Consider the following 19,340-nt stretch of genomic DNA (forward strand, 5'->3'; position numbering starts at 1 on the left):
AGAATCGATTTAGAAAATGTGAACAAATCACATTCTGTAAATAAGTGTTAGACTGGGGAGTCGCCTTTCTCTTCACCTTGTGTTTCTCTGCTGAGGGGCGGCAATTACTGCAACACAACCTTGGTCTTTTTAGCGTCTTCCCTTATTCCTCACCAGGGCAAGACGAGTGAATTATCTGATTGATGAGTTTTGATGCAGGAACTGAGTAAATGTAGTCAGCATCATCACTCTTCCTTCTCTTAGGGAAAATGTCTACTTTCAGAGATGACACATCCTACTCTGTGCCACTCCCTTCCATAAGCTTAGCTCAGGGTTTTTTCAGCCATGGCACCCAATGCCTTTTAGACCAGGTAATTCTTTGTTTTGTGAACCGTCTTGGGCATTGTAGGATGCAGCATCCCTGACTCATACTTACTAGATGCCTGTAACATTCCTCCATTTGTGACGATCAAACTTTTCTCAGGCATCGCCAAATGTCCCCTGGGAGATGGGCGGGGAGCAGGATGGCTTCCGGTGGAGAACTACTGCTTTGAGGCTTGCCTTTACAGGGAGCACTGGCTGATTGAATGGGTGACTCAACCTAATTCTTAAGCAATCTCCACACCCAGCATGGGGCAGGAGCCCACAACCCCAAGATCAAGAGTCTCACGCTCCATGGACCGAGCCAGCCAGAAGCCACTCACCTACTTCTAATCAACCTGAGCCAGATTTTACAATAACGCTATCAGCAACACAGTTGATGCTTGCCTTTCGTTTTATGTGACTTCTTTGTCTCTCTAACAGTCCAAACTCTAGGAGTGTTGGTTATGGGCCTTTTACAACTTCAATTAAGGAGAACACAATTCAGTTTTTGTTGGTTTGTTTGAGAAAATTAGCTATAGATGGACTTTGAGTCCATTGATGGGAGGGAGGAGGTTAAATATTTTTAAAATGCAAAAGTAGAATCTTTACTTTCCTGCCAATATTAATAATTTGTCTGAGAGCCATATTTTGCTTTTTAAACAGACTACTATTTCTTTTTTTTCTTTTTTTACTTTTCAAATAACTTTTGTCACTAACATTTATTTCAATTAAGGAAGTGTGAATTCAGAATTAATGTAAGGTAAAACCTTTTCAAAGTATTTGGCAAAGGAAATACTATTAAGAGTTTGACTAAAATGTTTGTGGCACCTACGCTGGGATTAGGATGGCAACTTTTGACCAGAACATGGTCAGAGAAGGGATACATTTCCCTAGCCTCATGTTGCCCGGGAATGATTTCTCAACACTGGAGATTAATGGATAAGAGAATAGACTCTGGCGTCAGACAGGCTTGGGTCATTTATTAGCTCTGTGACTGTATTTAATATAAAAAATTCCTCTGATATTGTTTTCTCACCTCTAAAAGAGGCTAAGATGAGTACTTCCTTCAGACATTTTTGTTTTTGAGGATTACATTAGACAATATGTGTCAAGTACTCATCACGCTATCTGGCATACAGGAGACACTAAAAAAAATTACAGCCATTATTCTAATTCATACTCAAAATGATGACAGCAGGACAAGTATCTACTCATGATGTGCTCAGGGCAGAAAGCAGAGTGATCCTTGAGACTGTGGGATCCACAGAGAGGAGAGACACTATTCAGGACACCAGAGCGCAGAGCATGGCGGTGGGTCAGCCAGAGTGGCAGGGCAAGGCCATAGTAGAGACCGGGAAACTGAGGCTTTGGTGACCAGCCCAGCGCGGTGCAATCACGCCAACGTGAAGCGTGCAAGAGGGGCAGTTTCTAATCAATACAGGAAAAACAAGTCACAGAAAGCATTACCATCACTAGTTACCCTGGTCGGGGAGAAAAATGTGGGTTTGTTAGAAACTACATTTCAGATATAGGTGAATGCAGATGGTGTCAAATAAAGTCCTGAAGGTGACCTACTTCTCAAGCTCTTTCTGTTTCACTGGCAGATAACCAGAGAGCAGAAGAGAAGAGCACAATGCAACATGGACAGCCAGTGTCAGTACTGAAGAGGAAAGCCTCTAGCTGCAAGAGATTTAGAACCTCACCAATGTGGAAACGATTGTTAAAGAAAATTCGCAGTTGCTATGCTTATTGACAATATCAACATATAGAATATACAGTTTAGTTTTCTAGTGACTGTTTGGATGGCTCTCACATAACTCATTTTTGAAAGGACTCTGCTCAAGTGTCGTTAAAAATGATAGAGAGACCAGGGAGACACAAGCAAGCACGTGAATGCAGGAAGTGTGCATAAGAAGCAACTTGTCTCGGGGCACCTGGGTGGCACAGCGGTTAAGCGTCTGCCTTTGGCTCAGGGTGTGATCCTGGCGTTGTGGGATTGAGCCCCACATCAGGCTCCTCCGCTATGAGCCTGCTTCTTCCTCTCCCACTCCCCCTGCTTGTGTTCCCTCTCTCGCTGGCTGTCTCTATCCTGTCAAATAAATAAATAAAATCTTTAAAAAAAAAAAAAAAAGCAACTTGTCTCAATTGTGTCCGACAGCTGTACTGATTCGACTTGCACGAGTGGTGCCTGAGTGGGCATTGTTGCCAGACAACCCATTCTTGCAGTAACAGGCTAGAGAGACTTTTCCACACTGTTCTAAGTGGGATCAATGGCCCTTGGGGTACAACTTTTCCTCTACCCCCTACCTGCTGGGCTGGTAAGACATTGAAACAAAGGTCGATACATAACAAGAGAACAATCGGGTGGGGGACATGAAGTAGTGTGCTGGTATTCTGCTTTTTTCTTTCTGCAGACATCAGATTTTATTTGTTCACACTAACGCACTTGATATTCCTATTGCAAGAGGAGTAAGGAGTTGTCATGAAGAAAAGGTAAAAGGAAAGGAAATCACAAAACTTAAGAAAATTTTCTATACATTCTACCCTTTGGAGAGAAGAAAGAAAGTGACATCTTTGATTGTTTAATTTCAGTTTTCCCAATTCTCCCTCAATTGGTTATCGTGCAATTCAGCACTCAGGCACACAGATTGTGCTGTTACAACTTCCTTAAGAATAGAAGGAGTTCTGTACTCTATGGAAACAGGAAAGGCAATGTGATTACCCTTCTCTTTTATCTTAAGACTCCTCTCACAATTTGAAGAATTCAAGGTACTACAGTTCAAGTTTAACATAGTCACTTCCCCACTTTCATTTCACATGGGAAGAATGTTAAAAAGAAACCTAGCAAGAAGTTAAAATTTGGCCTTAGAAAGTATTTTTTACATTAAACAAAATCAGTAAAAATATAATGCCGTATATCAGTAAGATGGAGATCTTGTTTTATCTTGTATAAAATTTCATGATTGTCCATGTAAATCCTAGTTTTGAGGGAAATGTGTAAAACAGACTATTAGAATGTCACCATGATGACCTGGAACTATCAGACGTGAAAAAAAAAAGTATTAAAATATAGCACTTGGGGAATAATGAACTCTATTTTTTAAAACTCTAAATAATTTTGTCAAACTGCTTTGACCTGGTTTGGTAGCAGAGTTTCCCAAAGGACTTTGAGAAAGTGAAATTTCTACTTCATTATTGTAATTTGACTTATACACACAATGTAAAATGGAGAAATGAAGCCAAAACGCAAGCTCAAATCATGGCCTGTCTTTTGACCTTCGGAGTTTAGATGTCTTGAGTTGATTTAAAACAAAGGAACAAACCAATAAACTACCACAAACTCTTCTTGTCTTTGTTTCTTTGGAGTCACCTCCATTGTTATCATGTGCTTACTACTATGCTGCATTCAGAAAATACCTTTTTTAAAAAAATTTTTATTTATTTATTTGACAGGGAGAGAGAGAGAGAAAGCACAAGCTGAAGGAGCGGCAGAGGGAGAAGCAGGCTCCCCACTGAAAGGGAGCTGGAGGCAGGGCTCCATTCCAGGACCCTGGGATCATGACCTTAGTCCAAGGCAGATGCTTATCCAACTGAGCCACCCAGGTCACCAGAAAATATCTTTTTTTAACAATATCCAGTGATTTATTCTAGCCATAAATAAACTACACTTAAAAATAAATAATAAATTTATGTTTTACTCTAGGAATAAAACTTCAGCATTCCTTAGATTTGCTTCTTATACAAAACACTATATCTTAGGACCTAGCTGAGCATTGCCCATTTACTTACAGAAGAATGGAAGAGTTAGGAAAGACTGGGACCTGGAATTATCCTAAAACATGCTCTTTCTGGTCTCTATGGGATTGTGTAGGCAGTTTCCTTTGGCTAGAGTGTCCTCTACTCAATTCAATACTACTGTTTTCTATACTCAACTCAAATGTCACTTTTCCTTTTGTAAAACCTTTCTCTGCATTCCAAGGCCAGATTACATGTGTTTCCATAGCACTTTGTGAATGCGTAGAGTGTCTCGAGTTCCCTGGTTTAAATACCATCTGTCTTGACTAAATTGTCCGCTAGGTCTTATGCATCTCTATGCCAGTTTGGTGTCTTCTCTTATTATTCATCCAATAAATATTTGCTAAATAAATGCTAAATGAAATGTTTATCTATCTTGGATAGTGAAGTTGACAAGGAATAGGACTCAGCTACCAGTGCTGAAAGAAAGTTTAGTCTGGAAGAAAGAGCATAAAATCGTGATTTGTGGTGATACTTTTGTATCATTTATCCCTAAACTCAGAAGTCATTCTATAAAACCATCTCTTAATTTATCTTGTGTCCAATCAGTTATGATTCTGACAATTCTACTCTGACTCTAATTCTGCCCCCTTCTTCAGCCTATCAAATGCTAGATCCCTAATTCTGGATGTAACTTGCAATTTTACTGAGAAATTTATTGCTAATTTTACATACACATTTCCAATATACAAATAAGCATATTTGATTTAAATTCTAATATATATCTGTATTCTGTTTATAATTTCATCTTACCTTTTTTTTTAATTAAAAAGTTCTTATGAAATTCTCACTTTGTATCTTGTACTATGCTAAAAGATATAGGAGATGTAAAAACAAGTTTATATCACCAAATACCTATCCTTGAGGTTCTTATACCTAGGTAGAAAGAAAAAAGCAACTGTAAGTCAAAGGAAACTGGGACATCATGGAAAATTTCTAAATATTTGTGGAATGACTGAGTAAAGTTTAACCTCAAAAGATAAAGATCACAAGCACAATGGTAATGTAGAAATGAAGGAAATCAATGAATACTCAAGCGCCAGTAAGGAGATAGCTAGATGTCAGATTTAGGGCAGTTTGGGAAAGTAGATGGTGGAAAAGGGTCTATATGGCAGAAACAGTGGTCCCAGATGTTACAACCTTCAAAAAAGAGACATAAACATTGGGGCAGAGTCCAGGATTTTCACAGAAACTTTGCAGAAATGACTATACTGTAGAAAAATGTTTTAATATCTTCTAAGTTCACATCCTTTGCTGTCTTCAGCGTACTAACTGGCCTTGACCTTGGATTTGTATATAGATCTTGGATCCTGCATGCTTACTTGGACCGAGTGCTGCTTGCTCTGATTTCTCTGTGCCTGACCCTATCATGTCCCTCACTCGTCACTGACTTTATGGATTAGAGTTTTGGCAGGCATTACAGGCTTTGATTGGTATGCCATAAGTGCACTGGGAATAGTTTTGGTTTTTTTATTTTGATAAGATTTATAAGCTGAAACTTGGGCTACAAACTGGTGGCTCAGTTTGAAAAACACAAACCTTGTACAATCCAACAAGAAATATTTCCAGCAAAAAACAAAGCAACAGACCTTTTACTGGCTGGGTCAGAAAATGGCATCTGTTAAGCTCACCTGGCAGAATTGTTGCTTTTAGTCCACAAGGGAGCTGATGAAAAGGAAAGTGCAAAACACACACAGAGAACACGGGCCTTCACAGAGAGATATCAGTAATTAGGAGAATTTGCTTGTGTGCTACAGACGGCCCACGCCAGAACCGTATAATGTGAATGAGTCTGTATTGTGTAATCGGTTTCTTACTAGAAAAACTATCACTGTTTTCATTTTGTGAGCGTAGCTCAGGCTCCAAGCTTATTTGGTGGTAATGGTCTGCATTCTGATACGAGCAGGAATAGATGTCTGCATTCACGAGTAGGACAGGCTTCTCTTTTAAAGATTAGAACTGAACTGCCTTTGGCAACATATTTCTAGAAGATGTTCATTTACAGCAAGGGGGGAGTTTACGCATGATTTACTTCGCTGATATATTCACTTAACACTGGTGGGTGGACGTGAGTGGGAAAATTGCCCAATTTTAGTTTTCTGTTGAAAACGAAGTTGCTAGATGTGCTCATTTACAACAGCTATATTCAATCCTCTGAAATGGTTAAGAGTGAACAGAAGGGTGAAGAGACATTCAGTGGAAAGCAACTAAACCTTCCCAACAGTGAGGAAAAGTAGGAAAACGTTCACCCATATCATTCTATATTTTTCTTATCTTTCTTTTTTTTTTTTCGAGCCGAAACATCGTGAGGATTTTATTTCTACCCTCAATCTTTTCTACCTTGCGTCTTTATTCTCTTCATTACCCCCTTCCTATTTTAAAGCTATTGATGGAACACTGACTGTGGAAGAAACTTGGCCAATAGCTTTATTCTAAAATTAAAGTGATATTTGCTTTCTTGCTTTGCTTCATTACATGTTATTTGTATAATCAAAGAATAGACAAGAATGTCCTGGGACCTTGATATTGATGGAGACACCCACTTTATAGGGATTTGAGGTAATCATCATCAGATCCATTATATCTAAATTGTGCATCCAAATGATGGAATAGAGAAATAATGGATAGTAGATGGAGAGAAAAATAACATATACTTAATATTCTCGGAAAATATTTCATGGAAGAGTTAAAAAGCATTCAGAGCCAGCAGCTGCATGCAGAATTTAGCAGACTGTTCAAATGGAGAAAGATGGATTTGTACATCTGTATCTACTCTGGCCGCAGTTTGACTCTAGTGCTTATGACTGATATCCCTTAGCCTCTAGGGCAACATTCAAACGCATGGGCAGAAACAAAACAGAAATGGTTGAGCTTGGAAGAGGGCATTTATGAGAGCATTGCAAACAGCTCATTTAAAAGGTTTTCAAAATATGGTTGTAATATTGTTCAGTCACTTCATTCTGAAAACTCTTAAAAGTCACTCGCCTCAAAAATTGTAAGCTCATAAACACTGTTCTATTTCTTTCTTTTGCGGGTCTACATTGTTAATTTCAACAGTGAAAAATCACAGTGAACAAGATTAGCCTCTGTGATCAGCAAAGACCTCAAATTCTACTTCGGTGTCCAGGAGCCAAAATCATTAACTACTAATATGTCTGTCTTTAAAAAAAAAAAAGTAGATGTTAACATATCTAAAAAGATGTCAAAATCTTGTGTTGATGCCGTGGGGATCACTGTGTTTGTCACTGAGGTCTGCCAGGAAATTTCCCTAATTGCTAACAACCCTCAGAGTCTATGTATTGTTTTGCACTTTCCTTTTTTTCAGCTCTCTGGTGGGCCAACACAAAAGAAGGTGGAAGTTTCAAATATTTTTAACTGCCAGAGTGTTTAATACATGTTATCTTTTTAATGCCTGCTTCTACTAGCTCCTCAGCTAGAAGTTTCTATTTGATACATCATCACTAATAATTTCAAAAAAAAAAAATAATGATGGCTCTTAGCTTTAATATTTTGTGATATTGCTTAAAGTTTGTGGCTCTTTGTAATGCTGCATACGGATTTTTAAAAAGTTTAACTATATTATTAGATAGGTCATCATTAATACAGCTCCAATATATAAATAAAATAAGATAAAAATTTACTCAGTTGCCTTCCTCATAAAAAAAACTGCTGGTATTATATTTTTATGGGTGGCCTTCTAAATAAAGATACTTTGTGAATTAATAGGCATGTACAAATAAATAAATAAATGAGTAGATAAAGTCAACTCTTTTCACACAAAAAAGCACTATTATATAAAACATGCTCTGAACTTTGGCTTTATGATATTCATATGTTTGCTGCTAATATACTGACAATTCATATAAAATACATCTCTTCTGGCATATTTTGAAAGGTGCTACATAGTCATAACTTTGAACTATGTTGTTTGTAATGGATAGACTTTAAGGCAACCAGTCATGTTTCCCGTTTTCTAATATTCATACCGATGTGTAATCTTCTCTCTTTGAGGGTGGGAGGGAACTGTGATTTGCTTCAATCACTAGCATGTGGAAGAGGTGATGGCATGTTATATCATCTATGGAAGAATCCATCTTGTTAGCTGACTTGGTCTAGAAGTTCTCTTTGCTGGTTGGTGAGGAGAGTGGCTATATTAGGAAAGATCACATGGATAAAATCTGTGGGCAGCCTCGAGGAACTCTAAGCAGCTTCTCAGAGTTGAGGACACTCTCCAGCCAATAGCCATCAAGAAGCCAAGCCCTCAATTACATAGCCTCAAGAAAATAAATTCTACCAACAATCGGAAGGAAAGATGGAACAATCTGGATGTAATGGCTTCCCCAATGAGTCTACCAATGAGAGCATAACCTGTTAAACACCTGGATTACAGCCTTCTGAGACCCTAATCAGAAGTTTCAGCTAAGCCATGCCTGCATTTCTGACCCATACAAACTATGACAGAATCAATGTGTGTTGTTTTAAGCTTCTAAGTTTGTGGTAAATTTGTTAACACAGGAGCAGTTAACTATACATCCGTAAGTTCACCTTTAACGACTTGGCAATGTAAAAATAATAGGAAGACTAGACAAAAGTGCAAAATGAAGATGCATGTGGATTAACATGAGAGAAAAAAATAAATAACAGGAGACATTAGTTTGTAGTAAGCAATATAACAAAACATATGTTGTATTGTCACAAAATATATCTATTAAATACAAACTAGGATAATGCAGTCATTCTTGTATGAAATGTCAACATATGAGGGTAATGGAGTTATAAACAAGAGCAAATATATCTCATGTGGATTTCATTGTGATTTTCCTTAAAGTTAAAAATAAAAGCTATTGCTAAAGATTATGCTATATGTAACTAATATGTCCTAAATTATGACCATACTCTATTGGCTTTTTAAAATTTATCATTTTTAACACCTATGCTATTTAAGATTTTTTTGTTGTCTGAGTGGTACACAGTAAATGCTGTGTTAATATTTTAGTATTTCCCTCATCTACCCACAGGGAGAGAAATTATGATGTGGATGGAGGACATTGATGATTCATCAGTGGATGGAGGAGACCATAGGGAAAGAAATGGAGGGGCTGTAAATAGAAACAGACAAGCAACTATTCTCTTGGTGTTGATGTCTGTTCTCACATTTTTTCGCATCTGGGCCCCTTTCACTGGCACAGCTCTGATGTTCTTGATAAGCTCACCAGGTTGAGAGTTGGATCCACAGCCTGGGAGAAGGCCTGCTTTTCTCTTATTTCTCTTTCTCTCTCTCTCTCTCTCTCTCTCTCTCTCTCTCTCTGTGTGTGTGTGTGTGTGTGTGTGTGACTTTTTCTCTACCTAAATGTCAGAGCTCAGTGATGTAAGAGCTCAATTGTATGGACATGGAGAAAATGGCCTAAGGTGCTCACTTAGCCTGCTTCTGGCTTAGGCTCTAGATAGTGGCTCAAAGGTAGAAAATGTCACCTAAGCCAGTTCAGGGACCTCAAATATAGCTTATTTTTTTAAATAATCTTTTTTATTTTAGAATACTTTTTGAGCCTTTTAAAGTGTGAATATAGGACAGAGTTCCCAAACACACCCACCTCACTTCCCATTTTATTTACATGTTAACATTAGTATATTGTCATAATTAATGAACGGGTATTGATACATTATTATTAACTAGAGCTCATACTTCTTTTTTGTATTTTTTTCGTTTTTACCTAATGTCTTTTCTCTACTCTAAAATCCCGTACAGGATACCACATGGCAATTAGTCATCATGTCTCCTTGGGTTCCTTTGGCCATAGAATCTCTCAGACTTCCCTTGTTCCCTTCTTTTATATTTGATACCTTGGCAGTTTTGAGGAAAACTGCTCACGTATTTGTGGAATGTCCCTCAACTGGGATTTGTCTGATTAGTTTCTTATAATTGGACTGGGGTTATGGGTTTTTGGTTGGAAGACTGCAGAGACAACTTCTGTTCTGATCACATCATACCAAGGGTACATGAATCGACATGACTTATTGATGTTAACCCGGATCACCTGGCTGAGTGGTATTTGACAGATTTCTCCACTGTAAAGTTATTCTTTTGTTTTGTTTTTTCTCTTTCCAAAGTGTATTCTTTGGAAACAAGCCACCATGCATCTCATACTTAAGGAGTGGGGAATTCTACATAGAGCGTTCACACTGGTAGGTATCAGGGTAAAATCCTTATCTGGGGTACAGTAAAATGAGATAATGCAGACATATCTCCAAAGACATACAATATGTATGTTCAATCTTCAATCTAATTTACCTATATATTCTATCTATGTATCTATCTAAGAACTATTATTTTTTAAAAGATTTTATTTATTTATTTGACAGAGAGAAAGAGCACAGTGGGGTGGGAGAGGGGAAGGTAGAAGCAAGCTCCCCACTGAGCAGGGAGACCAACACAGGGCTCCATCCCAGGATGCTGGAGTCATGAGCTGAGCCGAAGCCAGATGCTTAACCAACTGAGCCACCCAGGTGTCCCTCTAAAAACTTTATTTTCTAAGTTGTATGCACTTTAATAGTAAAGTTGAACTCCAGAGACCCAGGGAGATATAGAAAGGTTTTAATAGGCTGTGACTTTTTTAAACCACCCCGTGAAACTTCGTTAAGTCAATAATATTGCAGAAGCAGTAGGATAAACTGAAAAAAAAAAAAAAGAATACCATGAAAAAGAAAAGGGAGAACAATCATGAAGGAGATCAGAAGCAAGAAAGGCTCTCTGGACTGGAGAAGTCTATAATGAAAGAGCTATAAAGGACACTATCTTAGGAGCCTATATAGTTAATAACAGCAATCAAACAAACAAATTTGTGGGTTATTTAGAATCAACCAGGAATCAAAAGCATTTTTAAATAAAAAATATGTAATGAATTTTTTACAACCAAACATACATGGTACTGGAAATATATACATATATGTGTGTATACACACACACACATTTGTATGCTAGGGACTTTGGTGTAAAGAATTCATACCATTGTAGAAGAGATGGGATTGTATTGTTAATATCATTTTACAATCCATACCATTGTACAACAGGTATACTGGCTCATGTATGTGAATATGTAGAAGTAAGAAAGTCTTGAGACTTAATTTGATCAGGGATTCATCTATTTCTTTAATGTTTCTTTATTTTTGTTCTCTTCCTTTGTCCTTAGGCTGATTTCCTCACAGTTAAAAGTAATTAGAAATAACAGCTTCTTCATTTTCCCATAGGTAGGGAAGAAAAAAGCACTTTTTACCTCGCTATTCAAAGAATGGCCCTATAATTCTTTCTCAGTTGAGCTGATGATTTTGGCTCGGGGAATGGAATCTGTTGGCTGGTTCAACAGACCTTTTACCAAACTGCTCTTACTCTCAACATCCACCTGCCCAACTCCATCTGCTGGTGGGTTTGTTCATGAAACACAAGGGCTCAATTCTAGACTTACCCATATCCTAACAAAAACATGGAGAGTGTTGGGAAGAAGGAAATGTAGTGGTCAAAATAGTGAATTTTCTATGTCCTGATGTATCAGGGAACATTGTTCTGCCTCTACTAGTATCTTTTTAGCTATGAAAAAATTACCTTATATATGTTCTCCTTATTATCCAGAGAACATGAATATGACCTATGTAGTTAACTGAAATTCATTGATCAGTAGATCACATGTTTTCAAAATCAGATCTTGTCATATATTGGGTATGTCATTATTTTAGAAATTTTTATTAGGGTGTCAGAACACTGAGAACATAGCAATGATTCTGATAGTACCAATAATATACACACTCTTTGAATTAAGCAGATTCATGGTTGCATGAGTGGATTGTGAAGTCCGGTGTGTAACTTTTTTCTCTCGGAAAGATTTAAAGTTTTGAATGCAAAAAATCACATTTTGGTGTTTAGCTTCCTCATAGCCCAACTTGTGAAATATTTCCTAGAGTATTTCTACTCTAGATATGAGAGAGGTGAGAGTATCCCAGCCTGTGTGAAATTCCTACTGTGGTGGAAAAAAATGTTCTAGTTATGACTTCATGGTTAATAAGAAGAGAGTCGCTCAAGACACTCCCAGTAATGGAGAAGCTGTTTTAAGAATAACTGTTCATCCAAGAAAAAAATGCATAATTAGACCATAAGCAGATAGAAATTATAATATTGCAGACCGATGAGAAAATTTAGAAACCTATTTTTTTTTGGAGGGGGGGATTCTCCATCAGTACACTAAAAACATCAACTATAGAAGATTAGACAGAATTATTAATGATTATGTGTTCTGCTATAAAATGACTCATGACCCTCCTAGTTTCTATCATTCCTCCCTTTTGCTACAAGTTTACTTTGTCTTGTTCTCCATTGTGCACAGATACTTGATTTGTCATATAGCTCCTGTTTACTCCTAACTACTCTTTCCTCCCAACTCCAGCATGAATCTTGCTCTTCCTTATATGACAAAGTATTTCAGGGTTTCCTTGAGCGGGTCTTTCTAGATTTATCTTCTGCTAAAAGCTACTTTACTGCCCCTACGTTTTCCAGTTGGAATTCCTGAAAGAAAATATGGTCACCTAGTTGATCGGTGTTTTCTGTTCAGTCTATTGACCAGGAAACCATGGATTTGGAACTCATCCATTGTTTGATTTTCTGTGGTTTTGCGGGGGGAGGGGGGGCAAGTGATTAAAAATATGGCTGTTTAGACTTTTCTTTAGAAGTTAATAGTAAAAAAGCTCAAAATGATCAACTTGTTTCACATAAAGAAATAATTTCAGAACAATGAAAAGAGTGCCAATGATAAGATCTTGTAAAACATGGAAAGGAAACACAAGGAGGTAATAAATGACAAACATTTTCATAGTCAGAGACATTTTCATAGAGCCAATATACTTGAGTTAGAGTTGAGCAGCCATTTTTCAGGTCCTTAAGTAGGTGGAAGAGTTTTCCAGAATGACAGAACATATGCCAAGGCACAGAGACAGAAAACTCTTTTATATATTTAGGAAACCATAAATAGTTTTGTCTGGTGGAGGAGGTAAAGATTGGAAATTTGTCAGCAATCATTTGCAGTAATACTTAAGGGCCAGATAGTGGAGATCTTCTACATCAATGAAATGATTATGGATTGTATCCAATGAGTGATATGGAAACATAGAAATGTTTTAAGTGGATATGTGTTATACTTAGATATGCATTTTCAAAAGAGCATTCTGGAAATACATGAGACAGGATTGAAGATGGGCTAGATGGGTGATCAGTTAGGTATCATCCACAATGGTGTTGTCAAAAGAACAAGAGAATGGGATGGCAGTGATGGTTGGAATGAAGATGTAAGGATAAATGCAAAAGCTGCTAAAGAAGAATCAGTGGCCCCTTTGTGAAATCACCATGACAGCTGGAATCCTATATGCATATCCCAGAAACTGGAAGGACTTTAAGGCCCTCTTTGCAGCTCAGTACCATGGAATTCAGGTTGGCATATTGTCTGTAGCACCCCACTTCCACTTTGTCCAAACCAACTACACCCCTAAATTTCTCCATAAATTTCCAGCAAGTTTCCAGAACTTCAGGGTGACCATGGATCCTGTGTATTTGAGAGCAGTGTCGCTGCTTACCATGTGCGCAATGAAGAGCCGCAGGGATATACTCTAGAAACAACAGGTGACGCCTTGGGTGAACTTTGTTGATAGCAACATAGTGCTACCAGCCAGTACCTGCCCATCTTGGGCATCTTGCAGCACAACAAGCAGGAAATGAGGAGGCGGGGTAACTTCTGGGGCTGCTGGATGCTCACCTCAAAATGAGGACTTTTTTAATGGAGAGCACAGGACCCTGGCTAACATTACAGTTGTCTGAACGCTGCTGTGGCTCCATCAACAAGTCCTGGGGCTTTCTCTCAGCCAGACCTTCCCCAATATCAACCACTGGTTCCTTAGAGGCATTAACCCAGTCCCACTTTCAGGCTGTTTGGGGAAAGGTGAAACTCTGTGAGAAGATAGTTTGATGTTAGAATGTTTGCAGACACACAGCCTAAAAAGGACACCTCACAGAAAGAGAAAGGTTCATTGGAGGAAAAGCAGAATCCCCAGCCTGAGCGGAAAGAGGAGAAAAGCGCACTGGCCCTGCTCCCGAGGAGATGGATGAAGACGAGCAGGTACTGGCTGCTAAGCTGAAGACCAAGGACTCCTTTGCTCACTTGTCCAAGATGACATTTGTGTTGCATGACTTTAAGTGTAAATGCTCCAACAAGGACACCCTTTCTGTGGCACTGCTGTATTTTGATAAGAATGGCTGGTCCCTATGATACTCCACATACTGCTTCTCTGAGGAGCTCACCCAGACCTTCATGAGCTGCAGTCTCATCAGTGGAATGTTCCAGTGACTGGACAAGCTAAGGAAGAATGCCTTTGTAAGCATCTTCCTCTTTGGAACTAAGAGTATCCATTCCATTTTGGGAGTCTAAGTCTTCCAAGGCTGGGAACTGGATCCTGGAAGCAAGGAGACCCAGAGAGCGGTTTGAGAGTACTTTCCTTGGGAGAGGACCCTCCAGCACGTGAGCAAAGTCTCCAATCAGAGCAGTATCTTCAAGTGAACATCTTTTGCCATCTACCCAGCTGCCTGCACCTGCCCTTTAGAGAGATGGGGGTTAGTAAAGAAACCGAACACTGAAAGAAAAAAAATCAGTGGGTGTCAGTGACAGGTTCTTGATTTTAAAACCAATGATCAAACATTAACAATGTGAATATTATTGTTAGATTATCATATTTAAGTCATTATTACATTTTTATTTTAGTTATAGGATTTTTATTAAGAATGACTGCTGAAATTTTATGAATGATGTCTAAAAGCACCAGGAACTTTTCACAGAAGAGAAGATGATTGAAGGCTGAGAGATTATTTATAAGATTATCATTTATTAAACTGAGGGTAAGAGGTAGTGGGAGAGGCCATTCCAACATCAAAGACTGCAAAATTCCTCTGCTTCTATAAAGCTGGAATCCACCCCCTCAGCTATTGAGGAACTAAAGTCACCTTCACAGTCAGGGGGCTATAGAATTCATCATAAATTCTTGGTAACTTCACGGATACATAAAGGGTAATGTTACATGCAGACATTTAATTCATTTGCTTATTCATAAAGTACTTATTGACAAACTGTTCCTTCCACCTCTGCACATAAATGTTAGTGAGAGCGATAAGAAATAAAATATATATTGTTTGTCAGATACTGATAACTATAATGAAGAAAAAGAAGACAGAAGTCCCATCCAGAGTTATGGAATCTCTCAGATTCACCCGGCTTCCTGCCCATGCCAATGTGAAGGTCCAGGAGGAAGAGGGCAGTTACTTCTTCATACCTGGAAGGCAAAAGGATCTGGGATTTTCATCAGATCCTGTCCCTCCTGTTCTTCTTTTTTTTTTTTTTAAAGATTTTATTTATTTATTTGACAGAGAGACAGCCAGTGAGAGAGGGAACACAAGCAGGGGGAGTGGAAGAGGAAGAAGCAGGCTCCTAGCAGAGGAGCCTGATGTGGGGCTCGATCCCAGATCGCCGGGATCACGCCCTGAGCCAAAGGCAGACGCTCAATGACTGCACTACCCAGGCGCCCCTGTCCCTCCTGTTCTTACATCTAATATTATTAGCCTAGTTTAGTTGCTCTAAAGGTTTGTTGCATGTGTATTAGAATACAAAGTTTATTAAAAATGTAATCTCCTTGGCCTCTGCAATTTAGATTCTGATGTGATAGAGATATGGCGACATTCAGGAATATGCGTTTGTAACAACACCCCAGATGATTCTTATTCAAGAGGTCTGTAGTACACAATTTCACAAATGCCAGTAAAGTTATTCTCATTTCTAAAACAATAAATTAGTGTGAAGTCAAGTGATTGGCCGGAAATGAGCTTGTAGAACAGATATCTGATACAAACTTTGAGTTTAGCTGCCTGGTGGAGTAAAATGCCCTGAAAGCCAGCCAGACCCAGTATTTCATAGAACCGACTGGATACGGCAAAACATCCTTGTCAAACATTTGCTGTGTTGGAATTCTTCTTAATTAAACTCCCTGGAAGTTACTTCTAGAGGGTGTGACTACTTAGGAATCATAACTCTTATGGTAACCAACCTACATTAAAGAGGATTTCTTTGATTTATTTAATTTAGGCGTAGAAGACAATTTTCCACTTAGAGGGTCAGAAACATTCCAAAAATATCCAGTACCCTTGATTTTATCTTTAAAGATTTATTTATTTGAGAAAGAGAGAGAGAGAGAGAGAATGAGGGGGGTAAGAAGGCAGAGGGAGAGGGAGAGAGAGACACTTAAGGAGACTCAGTGTTGAGCACGAAACCCTACCTGGGGCTGGATCTTACCACCCTAAGATCACGACCTGAGCTGAAATCATGAGTCAATTGCTTAACCAACTGAGCCACCCAGATGCCCCACCTTTAAATATAAATCTAATTGTATTTCAGAAGTTTTTACTTTATGTGTTTAGAAATTTGCAAATTAAGGCCGAAAGTATAGTTTTCATAAATTTGACAATGTACAATGTCAACTTAGTTTTGTGGTCTTCTTATGTTTCTTTTAAATGTATGAATTTGCTTTCATGTTACGAAACAAGTGTTTATTCTGGAGTAGTAACTGGTGCAACTCTTTAGCCACAGTCCTCCTGTCTTTAAGGTGATGCAGCTACACGTGTAAAATATTTATATTTTGGATATTAAGAACTTGTTTCTTCCTTATGGCAAGAAACTTGTTAATATTTTTATTCTCAATAGGGAAAGGAGTTGTAATTTTTATATTTTAATAATATTTGGATAACTAAAAGCCATATGTGTGTAGTATAACTTAGCAATTTATTATGAATGAAAAGGCACCTGGCTGGCCTCAGCAATAATTTATATTATGAGCATATTTTTTATGTCTTCAAGCTTTTATTTCAAATGTGTGTTGGGAATGTACATGGTATTGTTATAGTTCAAAGAATTTACTGTATCAGAAATGTTTAGAGGCTTCTTTTCCTCCTAATTAATCTCAGAAAGTTCACTAATTCTATATCTTCTTTGACTTTCTATTTGCAAGTTGGAAGCCCTGATAATAAGTCTAGATTAATTAGAGTAATGGACTAAGACAGAGTTGCTGTAACATCTGGTAGGATTTGGACTTTGCTCCTGGGAAGTGCAGTGCACATAAACACTAGCAGCAAAGGGTCATGTGTATCCAGCAATTACCAAATTTACTGTATTTCAATACTTCCTAGATTGCCAGTGAGTTTCTAAGGGACATCGTTCCACACCAAAATTATATATCAAAGGACATATCGTTTTTTTAAAAGAGGAAATTTGAGGCAAAAACAATAATTTGGGGTAGTCCTCTGAACTAATTTTTAAATGATTAGAAGTTTTACATGAATTTGAAAATAATTTAAGTCTTTAGCTTAACTGATTTAATTAATTGATCAAAGTCAGCACACAGTGACATACGTTGTGGAGAACCAGGTAACTCGAAAATAGACTACAGAAATTCAACAAAGACATAAAGACATAAAATGGAGCTAGAAATGAGGTTATCATAATAATAGGTGCCATAAATCTTGTATCTTTGCCAGGAATGGGTTAGAGTTTTGTCATTAATCAGTGAACATGAGAAGAGAAATCTAGTTATTTATACAATCTACAGAATTCTTAAGGTAAATCATAAAGAGTTGTTTAGAAAACATGCAGATATTTCTGATCAATAAAAGAAACATAGAAAGTGATACAATAAAGTGAACACTCTTAACAGAGTGTATTCATAATTGCATAATAAAATATAATATAGAATGCAGTATAAAAAATGACAAAATGTTGGTGTAGGGTAATGAATAATATCCCAAGCCCCACTGCCAAGCTTAATGGTATTGTTTATTAGAACATCCTTCAACACAAAGCCTGGCTTGATATTTTACCTGTATTCTTCTTCTTACAGATTTTAGTCTTAGAATTTAAACTCTGAGATTTAGGATGACAACAAAGGATGTAAGTATGATTTTATTATATGAAGTTTCATAGCAGGCAAAATGAATCAATAGTTATTTAAACCAGAACCATGGTTGCATAGGGGAAGGTTTGGGGGAAGATAGTCTGCAAAAGGGCTTGAAGAAACTTTTCAGGGATAGAAATATAGTGCTTGAGATTGTCAGTACAAGGAGCTATGTATTTGTCCAAATTCATCAAATTGTACATTATATCGGTGCATATGTAAATTAAAGTCCAATAAAATGATTTAAAAACACAATTTAATGCAAGTTAATTTAATTTGTACTTTAATTATTTTCTGCTGTGACACACTTTTTCCATGTCAAAATGTATTTTATTATACCATAATTATTTTATCCTTTTCATGTTTAGAAGTCAGAGGCTGTGTTTATCTTGTTTACCATCATATTCCTAGTGAGTGACCCATAATTTATACTCAAAAATATTTTTAGAATGTAAATAGGTGATAAAATCCTCAGAATTCTATTTTCATTGATAAGCTTGAAATATTTGGGCTGCCAAAAATTTATTTAGAAATTAGTTATCCTACAGAAATCCTATTTGAAATCCAGTTGTCCTACAACTTAAATTTGCAGGTCTCTGATTTCCAGTGGAGTGAAATATTTACAGTATTGTGATTACACTGCTGTATGTATATCTACTAAGCATAAATGTGTATGTTAGTGTATATCATACTATTAGCTGAAAGAACAAGGAAGGCTTTATGACACTAATTTTATATACAGTAAAACTAGCTGGACTGTATTAATGATACTGTCAAAATTGCAAATAATTATATTGCTAGTTTTTAAAATATTATTGTCATGAGTTTGTGTATTATGTAAATTTTCTATCAGTTTTTATTCAATAATGAAATGAGGATAATTTATAGCTGAATTCAATGGTAATTTACATACTCCCATGTCCTCCACTTTTTCACCATGTAGGAAACTGTGACACATTTCCAAAGTGACAGGAAGTGCTACATTTCTAGGATCTCCAGGTATCCACCTTAGACCACAGAGCTGTTCCATCACAAGAGTTAATTCAAAATGAAGGCTTCATTTAAGAGAGACAGAATGAACGTCACAGACTCAGAGGGAATTCTGGAGCATTTTAACCTGTCCAAGCTTCAGTTTCCTGATTTTTAAAATAGGGGAATTGAGATAAATATTCTTAAAGATCTCA

At 37.4% G+C, this 19,340-nt stretch overlaps 1 pseudogene; it reads left to right on the forward strand.

The window, feature by feature from the left end:
- Nucleotides 1–13,522: 13,522 nt before the first annotated feature.
- Nucleotides 13,523–14,726, forward strand: LOC113251060 (elongation factor 1-gamma-like; annotated as a pseudogene).
- The last annotated feature ends 4,614 nt before the right edge of the window (nt 14,727–19,340 follow it).

This window comes from Ursus arctos, unplaced genomic scaffold, assembly GCF_023065955.2.
Source record: "Ursus arctos isolate Adak ecotype North America unplaced genomic scaffold, UrsArc2.0 scaffold_10, whole genome shotgun sequence".
Lineage (NCBI taxonomy): Eukaryota > Metazoa > Chordata > Mammalia > Carnivora > Ursidae > Ursus > Ursus arctos.